The sequence below is a fragment of the Halyomorpha halys genome, unplaced genomic scaffold, assembly GCF_000696795.3.
Source record: "Halyomorpha halys isolate HHAL.00 unplaced genomic scaffold, Hhal_1.1 Scaffold733.1, whole genome shotgun sequence".
Classification (NCBI taxonomy): domain Eukaryota; kingdom Metazoa; phylum Arthropoda; class Insecta; order Hemiptera; family Pentatomidae; genus Halyomorpha; species Halyomorpha halys.
In genome coordinates, this window is record NW_027108463.1 from 110,678 (window position 1) to 125,864 (window position 15,187).

The following is a 15,187-nucleotide window of genomic DNA, read 5'->3' on the forward strand; positions in this document are numbered from 1 at the left end:
AAACACTTAATGTTCTCTTATATGAGCCGTTTAAATCCAAAGTAGTGTAACTCCAAACGCTGTTTTAAGATCTTAAGACTTGTAGTTTTCAATTGTATGAGTCAAATGTGACTTTGAAACCTTAATCAACTAAAACAATCGATTTACAATTGGATTAAGGAAGTAAATGGACGTAATCCGTTAACTGGAATGAATTGTGCTCAATTAAAGCTTCAGGAGAGGTCAAAAGAATTTATTTACAAGGTCAGATTGAAAACAAAGTTACGGGATCCAGATCCCAAGATACAAAATATTTAAATGAGTACTGTAATCAGATACAATTACGGTGAGGGAAAAAACAACAAAAAATAATGATACACTAGAAAATAAAAAGATGTAGACCAGAGAGGCAGCTCATTGATGGGAGGTTTGACTCGGCGCCAAAGCCTCCCACGCTGCATCCTGGCCATCATAATGTCCTCCAAGCCTTCCAACGGGCTGAATCATCAGGAGCAGGATGCCTGTCTGCCTTGGGCCAAAGATTCCAAACTCCAAGTAAAAGAGGATTCCAGAAAAAAAAGGAGAGTTTTCACCAATCTCATCTGGAATTGTTAAGGGTTTTCACCTGAGCAAGGTCGGGAAGGTGGCTAAGACCGTATAAGGATGTGTGGCGTGTTGGAACTTCAAGCAAATGAAAAATTAAAAACCTTAGTAGTGCTTATTATTATCAAGTCCCAGAATTAATGAGCAGCGAGCAGATAAATTTTGACTAAAGGTCATTCAATAGCACTAGAAATACGTCATCTAGGTTCGAATGAGTGTTAGGTGTGTTGATTTTATTTTTACTATAACTTAATATTCTCCATCACACAGTTTTCTGGAAAAGATACTGTACAGTTCTTTTATATGTAGTAGAAAAAATATTATTAACATTGTTTATATTTTAGGCGCCATATTTTCGGGGAGAATTTTTAATCTCGTTTAAGAAAATAATTTTACAAAAACAATTCAGGGGACACTAAATAAAATCAGAACTTAAACATAGTTATGGAGAGTAATTAATAAAAAAATATAAATATTTATCTTAATTAATGCGGGATATGTTTGTAGGGGGTCAATCAGGATGAGTAAAATGTACATGATATTATCCCTAATTTTTTTATGGAACTATATTTCGACCCACATTTTATAGTTTGCATGGAATGAAGATTTAAATTTTGTTTTTTACAAAAAGTTTGTTATTTACCAAAACAACAGCTTATTTCTTTCTATTTATTTAGTCTCGCAGGGTTCTATGTATTTTTTATTATATTTTATATGATAATCTAAACGGTTTTTATTTGGGAGGGAGGAGATGGGAAATATGACCAGGAAAATATATATATATATATATATATTTTAAGTTTTTGGTTATCCGTACTGAAGCGGTATCGTGCTTGTACGAACTTATATTTCTAGTCAAAGTTCCTATAATTTAAATTTCTATAGTAATAAAAAAAATTAAAAACTATGTTTTACTGGTTATTAGAGAATTTTGGTATCACTGAACTCTCAAACAACTTACTATACCTTTACAACTGTCAGTACCTTGCTGAATCTTCATGATGAGGCTGACTTTTTATCGTGAGGAGCTGAAGAAGGGTTCATTTTACTGTCATGGCAGACCAAGGACACTCATTAATTATAATAGAAAATATGAGAGGCAGATGGCATGAGATCGTAAAAAAACAACGTCGCCTCGCTGCCTAGCTAGCACCAACTAGATCTATAAGGAATAACATCCCTGAGTTATCACAAAGTCTCCGTTTAATTGCTTGCAGATTAAGCGAGTAAGTCAATTTAAACCTCGATACCTTCATGAATCACTAGGAGTTTAGTCGATTTAAAAAAAAAAAAAAAACCAATCACCAGCTATGAGTTATTGCCTATATATACATATTACAAAGTCAAGGCTTTTAACTCTTAACAATGAAATCGGTTTATGAAAAATACAAATTACCAGGGTTTTCTTTAATAATATAATAAAATAGTTCAAATTTGTTTACCTGTAATTTATTATATTGGCTGAAAATCAACAAAAGGCCTGCCATGTTGGTATCTTAAAGTGTGATTAACTTAAATACGGACTTGTGCGTTGTTGGGAGTGGAGAAGTGGAAAATGCGAAATTCGTTTATTTAAATCATTACTAATTTATACTGGCTATTAATATCAGTGAGGCGGTTGAGAAAGAAGTCTCGAGGATCTTCCGTCTGCTTGCTCTTTTAGAAATGGGGGAACAAGTTCAGTTCGGAGTTTCTCATGCTAATTGTAAAAATTGTAAATAGGAATGAATATGTTTAAGATGTTATTTTACTTTAAGTTTTTCTGGTACTTCTTATTTTGTTATTATTTAACTTGTACGGTTGTAAATATGCTGTTAATTTGCTCTATGATACCTATTACCATTTTCTGTAAATACACGACAGAATATAATATTAAACGATAATAAAAAAAAAAATATTTTATTGTTGTAAATTGTGCTTGCATAAAATGTCTTTAAATTGTTTATTTCTCTATTTTATTGAAACACTTTTCGAGATTTTATGTTTATGTAAATGGATTCAACAGGATGTTTTCTTTTCAGAAATGAAATACTAATCACATAATTAGTCAAACGCAATTTTGGTGTTAAGATTGTCAGTCTCAAAAAAGAAAAGTTAAAAAAATAAATGAACAATCTGATTTTTCGAGATAGATTTCAGTGAACCTTAAGTATAAATTTATATTATTCTAATAAGAATTTTTTTTTTGAACTAATTAAACAAAAGCTGAAAACTTGCTGTGTTTTTTTTTTCGCTCTGCTATAGAAAAAGCTTCTGCGAAACCTATTTCATAACATATTTTATATACGAATTTTCTACAAGAATGTAAAATTTCAATGACTTAAAAATAATTGAAATGTTCTAAAAGGACAATTAAATAACTTGATGAAAAGATTAATACGTAATCGATAAGCATTTTTTAAAAATATTTTATAAAAGCAAAAAATGTCAAGAGTAATTCAATGAGCAGTTTAATCCGAACAGAATCTGATTTTTCTCTAAAAGGGAATTTTCCAAAAGGTTATTGCATGGCAGGCGTCTTAGAAAGCAGGATCTATATTGAAAAATAAACGAATAAAATCTGGATGTGGTGAATGAATACGAAACAAGGTGTGACGCAGTCTACATAAATAAATCATTCGATTGAACGAGACTGATATGAGTAGAAATAATGGTGGGATAAAAAATACATTAGAATATATTTTGAGTATTCCTGTAACATAATGTTTTAAAGAAACTTTTTACCATTCTTAAAATTAAATTAACATAAATTTACAAATATGCTAATATCTTACTTTTTTAGGTTTGATCCAAAATAAACTCATTCAATCATAAACTCTTCACTCTTTTGAGAGGGAGGGGGGGGGGTCCGGTCAGCAAAGAAAAACGTAAATGAACTAAAAAAATATTTATTTATGCCGACGTTTCGACCCGAGTTTCAGGTCTTCACAGATTGGATGCCAGGCAGAAACTATAATATTTCCTAAATAAATAGTAAATCCAAACATTCTCTCCTGATATTGACTATTTAACTTATCATCGCTGAACATTACGTCATTCTTCAGGTAAAATATTCTTCAGAAGATTTCATTTTCGTAGAAAATATAAAATGTGATGTTCTTTTTTAAAAATTACTCAGAAAAATACATTTTCCACCAGTTAAGAGGAGTCGACAGGAAAATTTCAACTTAAAAACCAAGACAGCGGGAACCGAATAATTTTGCAACTGAGAAATGGAAAGGATTTTCCTCTTGAAAGCTCGCTGTTGAATTTCGTTTCTTTTAGTTATTCTAGACCTGGAATACTTCTTTAACTTCTCTTCGCTTTTATATCTAGATCTCCCAAAACATTTCTGTTTCAACAAATAAGTATAGACTTTTATTAAATAATTTGGAACCGGATCTTAATTTATTTAAAAAAAAAAGGCAAAAGTTATAACAAAAAAGACCGAAATATATATTAAAAACTCCATAAGTGATAAAATATATTGAACAAAGTACAATTACAGAATACAATATTAAATTTACAATTTATATTAAAAATCATTTGTACAAATAAATTCATTTGATTAATAATTAAAATTAGAAGTTTTTCAATTATCTGAAAAAAAAAAAATGAGCTTATGAAATGAACAAAACTGTATTTATTTCCTTTAACAAAAAAATAAATATTTTCTTGTAAATTATCTATTTTATAATGATAAAACTCGCAAAATATTTTATTTAAATAACGGTTCGGGCCCTAATAATTATACTGTAGTTGTAATTATAGAATTACATCGAAATTTCAGCGTAAGTAAGTCTTTAACTTGTCGATATTGTCCTAATGAATTTTATTAAATTTGTCGAAAATTCACATAGTAACTAGATTTACACCAAGAGGTATAATTATTTGATGTAATTCTTCTTTGGCTATTCAGTCATATGGATAACCCGGATTTTTAAGCAATTATAAATTTTGTTTGTATACATTTTTTAAACACCTGATCAAATATATTAACGAATTAGTCTGGAGTACACTAATTCGTTAATATATTTGATCAGGTGTTTAAAAAATGCATAATTAGCAGTAACTGCATAATAATAACTTATTTTGTTGACCTCAATAAAGTAAAAAAAAAAAAAAGTAAATAGAAATAAAAAATTTAATTAGAGATGAAATTCTAAATTAGAAAAAAAATAAAATCAACGTAATAACGCTATCTTTAATAATTGAATTCCTAGAAGGATTTACTTCCTTGCATACTTTCTTTGATTGGTAATACTTTATAATTATTTGAAACTCTGTAAGTGCATCGTTTTCTTCCAAGTTAAAAACTTGGTTTGAAATATTCAATTTGAAATAAACGGAGACCAGTGAATGGAATAATGGACTGTTAAATGCTAAATAATGATCTCACTTCCATTAACACGTTTTCTCTTTTTTTCATTCAACGCTAAAAAAAAAAAAAAAAAATGAAGAAAACAAGATTGTTGTTAGATGAAAGTTTCAAATTATTAAGTGAATTTAAAGGAAGTGGAACTCGCATACCAGACCCGGTAGGAAAAACTTAAAAGAAAAATATATATACGTGGAATTTTTGAGGAAAAAATAATAAAATTTCAAATGTGAATGATTTAGTTTATTTAAGTGCAATTCGATAATTTTAAATGCATATAAATTCGTTCCTATCATGTTTTTTGATGATTTCGTAGAAAAATCAATTTTTAAATATAAAATATTATGAATTATAAATTAGTTTTCGAATAAACAAATTTAAAACTGAAATTGGTAATTAATAATAGTGCTAGTAAAGTTTCTGAGTAATTCATTTATTCATTCATTACTTATTGTATTATTGTCAATTAGCTATTAAATAGAATTATTGCTAATTGTAAGTTTATATTACGCTCATATTTTAGTTTTTAATTAGAAGCTCAAATTATGTTTTTATCCGTACATATTATAACACATTTGCGTTACTTTTATTTGTTTAATTTTTAATCGCCTTTCCAATTTCTTTCCAAGACTTTTTTGTAGACACATTAGTTGTATATTTGAATATTTCAGCAGTATTATAGAATTTATAGACCATATTTTGTGGTTTGTAATTGCAGATTATATAGTATATTCTGCGTGTTTTTACTTCATAACAGATTAATATCTGTGCTCTCGTCAAAAGTCAACGAAAGTTTTCCTACAGAGCTGTTACGTTTGTTACGCAGAATCCCATGATCTGCAGGGATCAACATTCGTTTTCTAAACGCAGTCTAACATGGTCTAATAAGCTGGCGAGGAGACGTAACCTGGATTATGCAACTATCTACCACTCACTATTTCATACACACGAGCTTCAACAACGATTAGAGGCGGAGTTGACCGCCTTGCGTTGAAATTAGTTCCAAATTAACTGTGTAATGTTTCCAATAAATGATGGAATTTTCATAAGCAGAGTACCAAGTGCCATTTTACCCACCTGCCATCTACAGCCAACAAAATAATACGAAATAATTACCATAGAAACCAGTAGATTATCAATCATAGAAATCGTGAATTCCTCACTTTAAGATAAAATCATAAATAATCGCAAAGAAACGTGTACTCACTATATTGTGTTAAATAAAACAATTTGTTTAGTTTTTCTTTTATTTATAATAAATATTTACGTAATTGTAAAGATAAAACATGCTACGTTAGTAATGATCTATAATGATAAAGCACAAATGTTTAAAAGTATTATATAAATAGGTTTTAAGAAAGATTCTAAAACATACATATTAGAAAATATATAGTCGATCGTCACATTTACAATTGATGTTTATTCTATCTATTAGTTACCAATAATAAGTCATTAAAATATTGTCGAACGTTTCATTCCCCAGCATATCGTTGGAAACAGTTGTAAAACCAGGTAGCTTGAATCCGAACTCTTCAGAAGGGACAGAAAAACCGTTTAAAAAATTTAATATTCATCATACAGAGTTATTTTTTTAAGTAATGTGTAAGAGCATGAGATATAAAAAAAATATACAATAATTGTTAAGGGTGAAATATATGAAACATTAAAAAAAACAAACGGGGTTAGCGTAATAATTAATAATTGATTTTAATAAAAAACAACAGTACTCATATTTCATCAGATCAGAAATAAACATATTTTATTGGATTAATTTATCAATATGTTTTTATTATTATCTGTTTATGCATTTTCCTTTTAGATAAGATATTAAATAAACTTATCAACATATTACAAAAGATAGACGAAATTATCTTCAATGAGTAAAATCATACTATATTAAAAAAAAAATAAAAAGAAACATATGATAGAGATTGGTGTTCCTCATTATCTTGCGCATGTCATAAATTAGAAAACAACGGGCTTTATCATTAAACTTAAAAAATTAGTTTTGAAATCAAAGAATAGACGAGAACATGGATTCTAAAAAACTTAACTTTAATTTCCCACAAGGCCCCAGGAAAAACGCGACCTTCCCATTCTGGTGATAACCTGTAGGATGATCTCCCGCCTTAGAATATATCATAAAAGTAATTAATCTCTTTCAGTATTTTAGTGTATTAAAATAAAAAGAGTAAATTTAGTGCTACGAAAATTTACGTCCAAACAAGAGTACTTACTGAATCAGAATAATGGGAAAAAAATGGTTCTATTGCAGAGCTGGGTCGACTCCATTATTGCCTAACAGTTAGTTAACAGTCGTCGGATAATAACTGGGTTAATTGGTAGCAGAAGGCTGAGTTAACCTTTTATGTGACCAAGCGTGGAACGGCTTGGAGTAAGAATAAGTAAGCACCCCATAGAGTTCTTTGTTTTCTGGGAGCGACTCCAGCAGCTAAGTAATTTTGGGACTAGGCGGCGTTCATCGTCCTTCCAAAATTTGGCGCCTAAAATCGGAAAAAAATATAACAAAATCGTTATAAATTATGTTAAATTAATTTTCATCAATCCGTATATAATAGATATAATTGCACTCTTATATAAACTACTACACCAAGAATCATTAAAATTAAATAACAATATATAATTTAATTTAATTTATTCTATTTAAAATAATGTAATTAACCAACAAATGTTCTCAAGGAGGTATCAAATAATTATACAGGGTATTGTATATAAAGGTTTGTTCTCCCCCCCCTTTTTATAACCTCTAATTAAATTCGAAATGAACATATAATTTATGTTAATATTTTTGTTTTTTTTAAACTGAAACTTTTCAAGAGGGTTTACGAGGGCCAATAACGATTATACGATACTTGATGAATCCTTCACTTTATAATGAGAAAAACATTTGAAATGGCACCATGTATAGGCATATATATTTTAGGTATATACGTAAGTTATTTAAATTACTTTGATAAAAGCAATCATCCCACATCGCAGAAAAAAAAAAAAAAAAAAAAAAAGAAAAATCATAAAACAAGAACATTCATAACAGGATTCACGACATATTTTCAGGACAAACTAGCTCCTCTAAGATGCAGGGACGTTCTAGTACCGGAAAAAGATTTTTTTCCAATGCACTTAGATCCAGCCGTAAAGGTCGAAACATGTTTTGCTTGGCTCTAGAGGGTGATGAAGTAGCATCGACGACCACGGAGGTAAGACATATTTTATTGCGATTCTAACTCGGAAATATCGATTCCACTAGATGCATAAAATTGACAATAAACCATGAGACCACTGCGAGAATTTAAATTACCCTCAGATGAAAATAGATTTTGGCACTTTACCAGCCTGTCAATTGATTTTAATAAATTCGAGCTGTCGTCGAGAATAGACCGACCATTCTGCAGCTGGAGAAGAGCGGGCGATGAGGCTGTTACAAGAGTATCTTCTGCCATTAAGCTGGCTACAGATCTCTCCACTCCACACCAAATATTGCAGGTAACGAAGTACCAAAAAAAAAAAATATATAAAAAATTGGTCTGTTGCGAAATTCACTCTAAACATTTCCTTTTTCATGGCAACGAAGAATCAAAAGTTCATAATTAATTCTTTTGGTAGAATATTTTTCAGAGGTGGAGGGGTGGAAAGAAGGCAAATTTGGCTTTTTACAATGAATATTAGTTTTGATACAAGTGACGCATGTTTCTTGTATATTCTTTTTTTTTATGATGAACCTAATGGAAGTTGAAAATGTTACACTTTATCATGAGGTGCAGATAGTTGACCGTAGATTAATAATTGGTTACGCTTCATTATAGACGAAAAATTTTAAATTCCTATTATTTTACCACACAAAAATTGAAATCTCGATTTGTTTGGGAGATTTGAGAACCTTCTACAAAATACGAAACTTGTGGTAAAACATTATCCTGAGCTGTTATCATACTCAAAATTGTGCATAAACGCTATCTTCAGAGTTTATTTTTCCTAAAGATATTTAGAAAATGGGCACATTTTCAGGAAATAATTTTAAGTTAAGGCAATACTGTTAAGTTAGAAACTCCAACCAAAATTATGGGAAAATTTTAGAATTTGTTCCCCCTTCCTAAAGGTTATTGCAGTAATACCCCTGGAAATTTATTACCAAACGGTTACCTACATTTGTGTAATGAGGTCTATTGACACATACAGAGCAGCTCTATTGACACAAACTATAGACCTCTTAATCAATCCTCTCTTATCCCTAACTCATTAGGGAACATTAACTCCCATCATTATGATTTATTATTTTTAAACTAACGACTAATTAACGAATTAGGACGTTTCGCTGTCTTTATCCGCATTCTCAGCCTAATATATTATTCGAAAAATATATACCTATTAACAATAGCTTCTACTATTAACTTATATTAAATTTTCTTAAAAAAGATATTAAAACTATTTTTAACAACTTATATTTTTGAATAACTTAGCTTAAAAACGACAAGTCGTATGAAACTGATATTATATATTTAAGGCGGATATATTCATGGAATGTTGCAGCATTTTTTCGATAAAATCGACTGGCCAGAAGACTAAATAGAATTAAATCAATTAATTAATCATCTAGCATTATTAACAGTAATGAAAAATGTATAAATATGAATTATGAAAATATTTTTTAATTAATTAAAGGAGAAAATAGAGAGAGAATTAGAAAAAGCCCCGGATAGGGACTGGAAATCGGAAACGAGCGATTTGTTACATTTTGTTAAACTGTTGTATTTTTGGCAAGAACAGGTTGATATACGTTATTTGTACCTCGATAAATCCTAAATTATGAATTTTTATAGTAACAGAAAAAAACAATTTTTTTTTGTTAGAAAATTTATGATATTTGCATAATAACAATTTATATTTTTAGTATATCTTTATAGTTAACAGTATATTCCAAATGTATTTCTTTAGAGGCAAAATATGAGTTAAATTGAATCAAAATTTATAATTAATGAGGTATATTGTTGAAATATTTTTTTTTTTTAAATACCTCAAATTTATAATGGTTCTTTTACTAGATTTCAGGAATATATGAAAATATAGATGACTCTGATATAATTCGAATTTATTTTAGATTTTGATGCAAATATTGATAAGAAGTGAACATATCGGTGGAGGCATGAGAATCTACAGTAGGCTGGACTTAGTAGCAACGAAGGCCGGGAGACAAAGAGCGGGCAACCTTGGGGGGAAGGCCACTGCCCGGGGATCAACGCCCCCCTTTTCCCCTTTCCCCCCTCCACAACCCCTAATTGTAATATTAGTTTATTTATTATACCACTTTTCAAGAGGGAAAATCAAACCTAATAGCTCTACCCTGTAATAATGAAACAGTATTCAGCAAACAGGCAATTTTTAACACAGTTTATAATCGAACAAAGTATGTTTTAACTGTCTAAGTTTGGTTACTTTTATATGTATTTTTGTTATTATTTTAAAGTTATTATTAATTGAGTCAATTTTGCAAAAATAATTAGTGACTATCGAACCACTGGTTTTGCTCCTACACAATGGAAGGTTGGAAACCTGTTTATTCATTCTGGACATAAAATAAAAGTTTCTCAGAATAAAAAAATTCCCATCGCATTAGGTCTTAGACATCATAACAAGTTAGGTTCCGTGTGTTAGTAGTAAAATATTCGGGCAAGATTTAACTATTAGTCTGATTTCGATGAAATGTTTCGAAACTGCGTGAACCAGTACCTAGAAAGACCTATAGTAATTTCATGAATTTACTCGTTGAGAACAAAAGTGATGAAAGTCATTATTTTCTGATCAAAATTAGTTATCATAAATAATCCATTACGTAGTCCATTAACTTCAAATGTTTCAAAATAGTTAAATGAGCTTGTGATTGAAAATTTCTTACATAAAAAAGCATTTTTTTTCTTACTAAATACCTTCTATTATACATACGTAAACGTATTTTTCATAACCTATTCAAAAACGGCAGGTCCGATTTGGGTTAAAGTTGAAGGATTGTCGGGGAATTGTTTGGACATGGTGTATTAGACATTAAATCCAATACTTTCGTTAATCCATGATATTAACTCCAAACTGGATACACCTATACTTTAACAATGGCTCGTACTAAATGTGTATTTTATCATTAAAAGGCAAATCATTAACCAAGAAATATCAGTAATTACTGACCCAGTGGAAATCTCCAAAAAAAAAGATCTCTTCCAGAAAATAAATTAAAAAATGATTATTCACTGAAAAACTGAGCTATATACTCAGTTGACGTTTTTCAAACTTACCATTAGTTCTCACGAAATGAGGAACTATTCTCCAAAACTTAATTTTTAATCCCACCAAAAATAAAAACAAAAAAATTAAAACTAAGAATTAACCAAAAAGTGGTCATATCTAACTATTTGGGAATAAAACAACACCCAAATAATATATATTTTTTGCTTTTGAGTATTTTCTTTAAAGAAGTAAATTAAAAAATAACAAATCTGTATTTATAATATAATATACTAAAAGCTAATAGATCTACAAGAACAAATATTGAATAATGTATTCACATGGTGTAAATATGTAAATGCGTGTTTGAGCAGTAATGTAACGGTTATAGTACACATGCTGTCTTGTAAATGTAACGCTTACTAACAGAGTAGTTAATATGACACGCCATTAAAAACTAATATCATATTTTTATTTTAATCATGCAATTTATTACAAATATTTTTACTAATAATCTTATAAAACCTGACAAAGAAATCGTAATTATTCTTAAAAGGAAAATTCCCTTCTTAGAAATATTTAAATTTCAAGTAACGATTATACCTTACAATATATTATTAGCAAAACAATGTAATTAAAATAAATAGTAAAAATTAATAAAGAAGAATATATCGCATTAATAATTTTGTTTTAATGTAACGTAAAAGTATTGTAAAATCACTCTTAGTTAAAATATTTTATTAAAATATATCTCGTTCTAAATAAAAATAAAAAAAGGATTGATATTTAATCCGTTCGCTAAAAAAAAAAGAAATTTAAATGCATGCATAAATATAAAATTTCGGTAGGTACTAACCATGGCACAGCTGGGATATTCGAAAGGCTCCGAAGATTTATCTGGTGGGTTGAGATGTTGAGGAATGGAACCGCCTTTAGTACGACCAGCCACTAAGAAATGGGTACCTCACCCTCACCTTTTCCCAGGCTAGGAAGAAAAAGTTGACGGGGATTGATACTCACCAAATTATCTCTCCCTCTTTTGAGAAGCCCCCTACTATTCCCTCCTCCCTCTTTTATTATTTTCGAAATTAAATTATTAAATAATAGGAATATATGAAAAATAAGAAAAAAAAAATAAAAATAAATATATATGATTGCGTATATTGTGATTTGCAGCTGTTATTTCTTTACTGGACAGTCATAAAAACTGACGAATTAAAGAAAACAATGAGCATTTCAAATTTTTATTTAGTATTTCAAATCTGAATATTGAAATATTTAGATAAAAACAAAAATTCATCTGGCTTTATAAAAATGTTAACATCACGTTCCAAGATTATCAAAAATACGTGAGAAAAAATACATTAATTCATATAAAAATTTCAATTCCTTAAGTACTTTAGGCAGAAAACTTACTTAGGGTTTAATTTCGCCATATATTTGATCCAATCATGAACATCAAAATTACTAACAGTTACAATTGAATTTCTCAAGAGAAAAAAAAATTGATTGTTACATTACAGATAAGTTGAAATTAAATTTTATACAGATCTAATCATTACTGGAGTTGGTACAGCTGGTGAATCCTTATTCAATCTCTACTTAACAAGAACGATCACTAAGCATACATAATGTTCTATGTTATCAATAGAAATTTGGAAATTTCATTAGGTGTTTGAAAATAAAAATGAAGTGTTAAAAAGTCAAACCATCAAAGTTGTTTAATATTTCTCAACCTCGACTTAGCATGCCCATTTCAATCGTCATAGTTTTAACCAGTTACATCACTTTATACCGTGTGCATCTCCCCACTACGTTGAGTACTCAAATACACTAAAAACTTTTTTCGGACCAACTATTTTAATGTTACACTGTGAAGTATTAACTAAAACAAGACTTACACGTTTGTATAAATAAAGAAGCGTTAATTATCGAAGATATCATACCTCTTAGTAGAAAGTTACGCCTGTTAAGCAATAGACTCAATTAGGTTTTACCGGACCGCCAAGAAGCTAAATTGTATTTTGTTCAAAAACACGAAGAGGATTCGGACAAGAAGCAACCGCGCCGACCTCCGAACAAGAAATACACCACTCAAAAAGGATGGTTTTGGGACCCAACAAAAAAACTTGAGGCCTGCCCGAAACCTTAGGGCCAGCCAGGTAGTCCGCAGCAGGCCATTATCTCAGTTGAAGCCGGCTTTCACGGGACACAGTTATAAGAATAACGCTCATTATTGAAAATTGCTATAATTATTGAATATGAAACAGAGCGTTAACGATAAATCTTAACAACAATCTTTGGAAATTTTAAAATTAAGAAAAAAAATGTTTTTTTTAGTTATTGTAATAATTTTCAACAAAATCTTCCTCATTCCCAGATATAAGTTTTTTAACGATAGCTTTAAACGGTTATGGCCAGAGAACGTGGCGATGAAAACTCTCTGATGATGGCATCCATTACCTGGTCTCGGTTGGAAATATTTTATTTCGCAGACTCATAATATTTGTAGCAGTAGTTAAGGTCGAATTAAATTGAAACCATTTAATTGAAATTGTTTATGAGCGCTCCGGTATTAAAACGCGAAATGGCGACAGGACCTTGATCTGAAAATTGAAGTTGCCCAACATTGCGACTACAATGATGAACGAATAGTAATGAATAGTAACTTTAACCATGGTACATAAATCGACTTCCAACTCACGACAATATGACTACTAGGACTACTACTAGAGTTCGATGCCGACACAACCTTCAATTGTTACATACAAAACTATAACCCCCCCCTCCCATCAAATTCAAAATCATAAAACATTTACCAATCAAGGTCTCGGTCCACCTCTCCTACGGCTATCCATAGGTTCAGTGATAAAAATAGTTTTATTACCTAATTATTACTTGCTTTGTCTTAGAACTTTGCGCGCTTATTTCTACTGCAACAATTTAATTAAGTTGATATAGTTACCACGTGCATTTCTCCCTACGTTGGGTATCCGATTCTCATGTAAAATCATATTTTTTCGGACGGAATATTTCTATGTAATAATTAATTTTTAGAAACATAAATTAAAATAAGGCATGTACGTTTCATTTCCCACCATTAACCTAGCTTTTAGCTTGATAACTTAGCTTGATTGGGTTTTGCTTCTCCTGAATATTATACCCATGTATATCGTCATGGGGTTGATAACCCAATAATTGGTAAAATTTAAATAAGTGAAAATTATGGTGAAAACATTTCTCTTAAAGATTAACTAACATTTTAAATTAACAATACCGTTGAATTTAATAAATATCCAATAACCATATTTTCGTTTTATCTGAATTTATTTTGATACAGAATTATTAATTAACATCTAAGATAGTTCTGTATAAAAAAATAAGTATTTATCAATAATAAACAGCCCATATATAAAGTATTAGTTAATGTGCAAACATTCAACTGTCTTAACACGGAGCCCTTCCACAAAATTTAATTTGAAAACGCGAAATATCGTTTTCAAAATTCACATCTACTGAAGCAATGTACCCCGCAAAACGTCGGACGATTACACCACTGCGAAGGAATGCAGCACCTGGGTATTAACGTGACTCACCGGGAGTAATTGTGAGAAACGTTGAACGATCTCTCAAATGAGAGATATATTCTGTAAATGTAAGTCATTATAATTCTTTATCATTTATGGTTACTGTCTTTCAAAGTGCAAAGAAACTTTATCATCTAAGGGTAATCATTTGATGGATAACATTAATGGGAAAATAAGATAGGATGCTCCGAAGATCCGAAGATGTGATTTTTATTGCTGCTGAAATTCCGGTGCATATTATAATTGTAACATAAGACATAATACCAATTAGATGTTTCGGGACAATGAACGGAAGGTGAACAAAAAAAATTCAGATCTTTGGTAAATTACCGCTCATTTCCGGTCGCAATGTAGAAAATAATGTGAAAATACTTCCAGTTCATTTCTGACAACACGTGTAAATTTTCGTCACAACGAAACTTGTTAAGAA

The 15,187-nt window shown here is 29.9% G+C and overlaps 1 protein-coding gene across 9 annotated transcripts in view; it reads right to left on the reverse strand.

The window, feature by feature from the left end:
- Positions 1-15,187, reverse strand: part of LOC106685763 (brain tumor protein) — a 185,808-nt gene that overhangs the window by 23,483 nt on the left and 147,138 nt on the right. The window contains exon 1 of one of the 9 annotated variants that reach the window (XM_014428669.3): positions 12,027-12,178. The exons of 7 other annotated variants lie outside the window; for them this stretch is intronic. The gene's annotated coding sequence lies outside the window, so the exon portion shown is untranslated. Of the gene's footprint in view, positions 1-7,176; positions 7,197-12,026; positions 12,179-15,187 lie in introns of those variants that run through there. One more of the 9 variants, XM_014428668.2, reaches the window with a different exon arrangement.